The sequence below is a fragment of the Schistocerca cancellata genome, unplaced genomic scaffold, assembly GCF_023864275.1.
Source record: "Schistocerca cancellata isolate TAMUIC-IGC-003103 unplaced genomic scaffold, iqSchCanc2.1 HiC_scaffold_718, whole genome shotgun sequence".
NCBI classification, from domain to species: Eukaryota; Metazoa; Arthropoda; class Insecta; order Orthoptera; family Acrididae; genus Schistocerca; species Schistocerca cancellata.
In genome coordinates this window covers 12750159-12757351 of record NW_026046729.1, presented here as the reverse complement: position 1 = coordinate 12757351, position 7193 = coordinate 12750159, and the positions used below count along the sequence as shown (strand labels likewise).

Below are 7193 nucleotides of genomic sequence, written 5' to 3'. Positions count from 1 at the left end.
TGGTAGAAAATAAAATTAAATTTTTTTCCTGTGAAGATTCAACACGTGTCTATTTTTTAATTCAGTCAAAAGCTTACTTACAGATCATCGTTGCAATTTTTCATCAAGTAAGTAATTTCTGTACACAACAGTAGTCAACACTGCTTGCTTCACTATTTGTATTGCCTGTTTTAACATCGTTTTCGCACATGTAATGATTCTTTACGCACTCTGTTTCGTATATACCGGAAATATGTTTGCATTTTACAAGACGTGTTAAACATTGCTTGTACTGCATCCCAGTCACGCAATGCCGCTTACATAAGTGTGTACACCTCATCATCAATCTGAAAATGACGACTCTTGTGTTTAACATCACTGTGAAAAACCCAACTTAATGAACTTGAGCGTTAGTTCATGAAATGACAGTGATACAAAATCGCCAAGAAATGGTTGTGTAACAAATGCTACTGCGCACTATGCAACTGAGTAGCAGTCATTATATTTTTTCTATACACTGAGATGACACACCGAGCGAGGTGGCGCAGTGGTTAGCGCACTGGACTCGCATTCGGGAGGACGACGGTTCAATCCCGTCTCCAGCCATCCTGATTTAGGTTTTCCGTGATTTCCCTAAATCGTTTCAGGCAAATTCCTTTGAAAGGGCACGGCCGATTTCCTTCCCAGTCCTTCCCTAACCCGAGCTTGCGCTCCGTCTCTAATGGCCTCGTTGTCGACGGGACGTTAAGCACTAACCACCACCACTGAGATGACAAAAGTCATCGTATATCTACTAATATTACGTCGGACCTCCTTTTGCCCTTTCCAGTGCAGCGATCGACGTGCCATGTACTCAGTAAGTCCATGCAGAAACATTGAGCAATGCTACCTCTATAGCCGTCCATAATTCCGAAAGCGTTGCCGGTGCAGGATTTTGCAAACGAACTGACCTCTTGATTATGTCCCATAAACGTCGATGGGATTCATGCCGAGCGATCTAGATGGCCAAATTATTAGGCTAGAATTGTCCAAAATGTTCTTCAATCTATTCGCAAACAATTGTGGCCCGGTCACTTGGCGCATTGTCATCGACAAATATTCCACCGTTGTTTGCTGCAAATGGTCTAGAAGCAGCCGAACATAAGAATTTCCAGTCAATGATCGGTTCAGGTGGATCAGAGGATCCAATCCATTCGATGTTAACACAACTCACACAATTGTGGAGCCACCACCAGCTTGCACAGAGCCTTGTTGACTGCTTAGGTCCATTGTTTCGTGAGGTGTGCGCCGCACGAGACCTCTACCATCGTCTTTTACCAACTGAACTCTGGAGTTATCTCCAGACCTCGGTCTTCCAGTTGTCTATGGTCCACCAGATGTTGTCACGAGCCCAGGAGAGGTGCTGCCAGCGATGTCGTGCTGTTAGGAAAGGTAATCGCATCTGTTGTCTGCTGCCATAGTTCATTAACACCAATTTCGCCACAGTGACCTGGGGGATATGCCGAACATTGATTGTTGCAGTAGTTTCACGCAGTGTTGCTTGTCTGTTATCACTGACAACTCTACCCAAACGCGGTTTTCCTCTATCGTTAAACTACGTTGTCTATGGTGTTCTCAGCACACTCCTGTGAGTATGGATCTTGGAGTAATGACTTCCCTAATGATTTCCGAGATGATACGCACATCTAGCTCCAGCTGCTATTCCACGCTGAAACTCTGTTCATTCCCATCGTGCATCCGTAATGACATAGAAAAATTTTTTCAAATGAACATCATACAAATGATGGCTCCACCAGTGCATTATCCTTTACATCTACACCTACATTTATACTCCGCAAGCCACTCAACGGTGTCTGGCGGAGGGCACTTTACGTGCCACTGTCATTGCCTCCCTTTCCTTTTCCAGTCGCGTATGGTTCACGGGAAGAACGACTGTCTGAAAGCCTCCGTGCGTGCTCTAAATTTTACATTTGTGATATGTTAAGGGTCAGTTGCCACTCCCTGCACCAAGTGCCCATCCGCTGCAAATCTTCCTGCATTTCGCTACAATTTTCTAATGCTGCAACTTCTCTGTATACTACAGCATCATCCACGAAAACCGCATGGAACTTCCGACACTATCTACTAGGACATTTATATATATTGTGAAAAGCAATGGTCCCATAACACTCCCCTGTGGCACGCCAGAGGTTATTTTAACGTCTGTAAACGTCTCTCCATTGATAATAACATGCTAAAAACTCTTCAATCCAGCCACACAGCTGGTCTGATATTCCGTAGGCTTTTACTTTGTTTATCAGGCAACAGTGCGGAACTGTGTCGAACGCTTTCCGGAAGTCAAGAAAAATAGCATGAACCTGGGAGCCTGTATCTAATATTTTCTGGGTCTCATGAACAAATCAAGCGAGTTGGGTCTCACACGATCGCAGTTTCCGGAATCCATGTTGATTCCTACATGTTGATTCCTTTTATACATTGTGTACGCGACCCTACTGCCAAACTGAGCCCTGACGAACAGCGGCGGTATACCAGTATGACTGTCGCGTGCCATACCGCCTGACAACCAGAACTGATGGTCCGAGATGCCATTTCATTTTATAGCAGCAGCCCTATGTTTGTCGTCTGCGGCACCATTACAGCACAGCAGTACGATATTCTGTGCCCCATTACGTTGCCATTCACCGTAAGCCATCTTGATTTAACATTTCAGGGAGATAATGCCCGCCCGCACATGATGAGAGATTTTTTTTTTTTGGTGCTTACGAAACCCTACCTTCACCAACATATTCGCCTGATCTCCCCCGGACTGAGAACGCTCGGAGCATCATGAAGATGACTCTCCAACCAGTTCAGCATTTTAACGATGTAAGGCACCACCAATTGGACAGAATTCAGCAAGACATCTCTCAATAGGAGATACTAAAACTGTTTCAATCAATACCAGCCTAATTACTGCTTAAATAGCGGCCAAAGAAGGACCCATGAGTTACTGACTTGCTGAATCTGTGTAGTTCTGTCTCTTGAATAAATCATCCTGACTTTCTGCCATTAGAATCATTTATTGTGCGTCACATCAATCGATTTCCGTCACAGTCGGCTAACTTCTTCGTCGTGCTCTTTCTTTTCTTGTCTTACAATATACTACTTCCACCCATATATGTTTTCCGGAACAAGCACGAAGAGAAAATCTGTGAAATTTGAGCTCAATGGCAGTTTACCGACAGTCATATCTCTCCTGGACCACTCTTCAATGGATGTGAGATTGTGGGCGAGGGCGTTATGCACCCTCCGCCACGCACAGTAAGATGCTTGGTAGAGTGTATATACACATGTAAGAGGTGCCACGCTATTACTTTCGTTAGGAATCGAGGGACTTATTCTCCGTGTCTAGTACATTGTATGGTATTTAGTTTCACAGCCTCTGCGTAAAACTAACTGCTCCGCTCATACACGCCCTAACAGTACACGATCCCTCTGTTGTTATAATCACTCATTCTGATACGAAATCCGATACTGTCGATTAATTCCCAGTGTTTGTCACATATATGCATCAACTGGTGCACACGGTGTTTTTCTGTTGTGCATAATGTGATCTATGTTAGCGTGGGTGCCATCAATTCAGATAGCGTGAAGAGATTGGTAACAGGTCAATACAGTAAAACGCCTCTCGTTGGTTCATTGCTGGTAAGTTTTACAAATGCTGTGACAAAGTGGATCAGGCCAAGTGGCAGCCTATAGCAAACGAATTAGCCTAGAGCGCGCAGTGTAGTGACACGGGTCGAAGGTTGATATCTGTCAACACCATTCCTCCCAAGAATATTCACCTGGTGTAGGATGCTGCCAGAAGAAAATATTGATGTAAATAAATTATACACCATTGCAACCAGTCACTTTTTTATTAATAATGCTTTATTACATTAACCGGTTTTCGAACCCTTTCAGGTTCATCTTCAGATGAATTCTCCTGAATTCTCCTGAATTCTCCTGAAATCATCTGAAGATGAACCTGAAATGGTTCGAAAACCGGTTAATGTAATAAAGCATTATTAATGAAAAAGTGACTGGTTGCAGTTGTGTATAATTTATTTACATTAATATACAGTCACGGTTCTAAAATATCCGTAATGGATAAGCATAAGAAAATATTGATGTTAGCCCAAATCACTGTGCAAAGCAATAGTTGACATTTTTATAAAAAATGGTTTAAATGGCTCTGAGCACCATGGGACTTAACATCTATGGTCATCAGTCCCCTAGGACTTAGAACTACTTAAACCTAACTAACCTAAGGACATCACACACATTCATGCCCGAGGCAGGATTCGAACCCTCGACCGTAGTGACATTTTTATATAATTCTCCTACAATAGTATTATTCGTATATTGATTATGTATTTTCAGATGCGAATGAAGTTAACTTTAAACTGACATGCATTTCATCACTACGTGATAGATACATAATACTTACAGATCACACACGAATTACCAAAATGATAGTAAAGCAAGCTGTACTTCCTCTTGCGATGTCATACAACTGTGTAACGTGCCATATAGGCTGTACACAGTAGAACACTCCATCGAAAGAAAGGAAAATGTTGTTACTATACACTGTTGCAGTTATATAGGGGTTAAAAAAATGTATTAAGTCTTATATTTAATTATCACTGAGCCAAACTGTAAGTAAGTTCTGTAACCATGTATACATGAACAAAAATTGCTTAAGAGTTGTGGTACTTTACTCATGCTGTGAATGGTCGGTACTCGTTGGTGCTAACTGCTTTCGCGTTGAAGTTCGTTGCACATTTCCTAATGCTTGTATTTCCTTATTTAGGCTTCTAATTGTGATGAACTGTTGAGACGTAGGACTAACGTTTCGTGCATTTCGTGTGTATTTGGGAAGCAGAGACGACTGTCTGCAGTAGCGAGCCAAAGAGTGGCACGCCCTGGGTGGTTGCAGATCCCGTGTCAACCTCTGAGGGTCAAACCAATGACCCGCCGTGGACTGGGACCCTGGCGTCCCATCTGTTGCTGCGAGTAGCCTGGCGGTGTGATACATAGTTGAAATGTCTCTGAGCACTATGGGACTTAACTGCTCAGGTCAGCAGTCCTCTAGAACAGAACTACTTAAACCTACCTAACCTAAGGACAGCACACACATCCATGCCTGAGGCAGGATTCGAACCTGCGACCGTAGCGGTCTCGCGGTTCCAGACTGTAGCTTCTAGAACCGCTCGGCCACACCGGCCGGCTAGAGCGTAGAACTACTTAAACCTAACTAACGTACGGACATCACACACATCCATGCCCTAGGAAGAATTCGAACTTGCGACCGTAGCGGTCGCGCGGTTCAAGACTGTGATACATGCCCCGCCGTCGAGGAGAGCTGTCACACTTGAATGCCGTGCGTTGGCTTCAGAGGGTCGAGCCAGTGACCCGCTGTGGACTGAAATCCTGGCACCCCATCTGCTCTGGAATCGGCAAAATGTTAATGCATCCAATGACTGCAGAGAATGTAAACTGTGAACTGGAGTCCCATTAATACACAGCATCTGATCACAAGTATTGAGACATCCCCACATAATGCGGAATTGCCAGTGCGATTCTCTCGAATTGGACTCTCTAGTATAAAAGTAGGCCTGCAGTATTGTTTAACAGCAGAGTGGTTCAGTTAGGAGAACACACTGGCCTCGAATGTGGACTAGGCATTAGATTTCACCTGAGTAACAAATCTATGAGGGATATTTTCCAACTTTCTATAGCTGCCATAGTCGACTGTTGGTGTCTGTTAAGTGGAAACGTTAAGGGACAACGACAGCTTAGTCAATACCAGGCACACCTCAAGAACTGACAGTCAGGCACAGTCGATCATAGAGGAGAGTGGTGGCCGTAAGAATCACAAGAGATCAGCGGAAGCAGTCACCCGTGAGTTCCAAAGCGCCAACACCTGTCCTGCTGTCGCAGCTACTGAGAGCAGGAAGTTAAAGTGGGTGGGGTACGATCGTCAAACTGGACATTTGTCCAGTCACTGGTTAGCGATGTTTGAGATGGCGTAAAGAGCGATGCGACTGGACAATGAATGACTGAAAACGAGTGAAGTGGAGTGGAAATCCTGTAATAAGTACCCTATTATTGATACGTTTGGATGTGGCAAATGCGTGGAGAACGTTACCTGTCATCACGCATAGTGCCAAACAATTAACAACTTAGGAAGTGGTATTATGGTATGTTTTTTTTTTAGCATGTTGTCCCCTTACTGTGCTTAACAAGACGCTAATGTATGTATGAGCCTGACAATGCGTCCTGGATGGTATTTATCAGCATGACAGTGCATCCTGGAATTAAGTAGCATATGTGAGGCAATGGTTTGCTGACAACAACAGTCCTGAAATGGACTGAACTGCCCAAAGTTCTGACCTGAACTCCATGGAACACCTTTGGGATGAGTTGAAAAGTGTTCATCGTTCCAGTTACCAGTGTTGAATATCAATAACTTGGTGAGATAAAATTTTATAACTCTGTTGTCCTCCAGCAAAATGACGCAAAAACGCTACTATATAGTAGAGCTACAGTTATTCTTTTCAAGGATAAGAATTAAAAAAAAAACGGATCAGATTTCAATCAAATCTTTTTATTTTCTATTTTCTTGTTTTGGCTTTTGAGAAAGAATGGCTGCTGTTCCTACGCAGACATTGAGGCACCTCCTTCAAAGTACCTCCAGCAGAATTCGAACCGAATATAATTAAATTTTCCTTGCGACATTTGATTCTAAACTCTATCCACGATATTGACAGAAGCTGAAGAAATGTATTAAAAATTGTGTAGTAACTGGGACTACTTGTCCCAGGCGAGGTAGCCATTGCAACATCGAAGCAGCATTTTTACATCCTATATCCTATAATGACGATTTCAGATGGGGAAATAAACTGAACACTTGGATCAACGTTTGTGTTCCAGACAGCAATGGACTAGTGTAGTCCATGCAACGGTGTTACGCATGCTGTTACAGCACTGTAGTAGAAAGCACATCAGCATAACAAGCAAGAAAACCAGGATTCAAGTCCCAGCCAGGGCACACATTTTAATTCATTTCTTCAGCTTCTATGATTATCGTAGATCAAGTTACGACTCTAATGTCTCAAAGAAAACTGAATTATATCAGATGTATAGACCACTTATGCTTGCGCTACATGCTGGATTTTCCCATTATGTCTAAA

The 7193-nt window shown here is 43.2% G+C and overlaps 1 non-coding gene across 1 annotated transcript; it reads left to right on the top strand.

Annotated features, from left to right (window-relative positions):
* Positions 1 to 512: 512 nt before the first annotated feature.
* Positions 513 to 585, top strand: Trnaa-cgc (transfer RNA alanine (anticodon CGC)). The gene has a single exon. It is a non-coding gene; the product is annotated as a tRNA-Ala (tRNA).
* Positions 586 to 7193: the final 6608 nt, after the last annotated feature.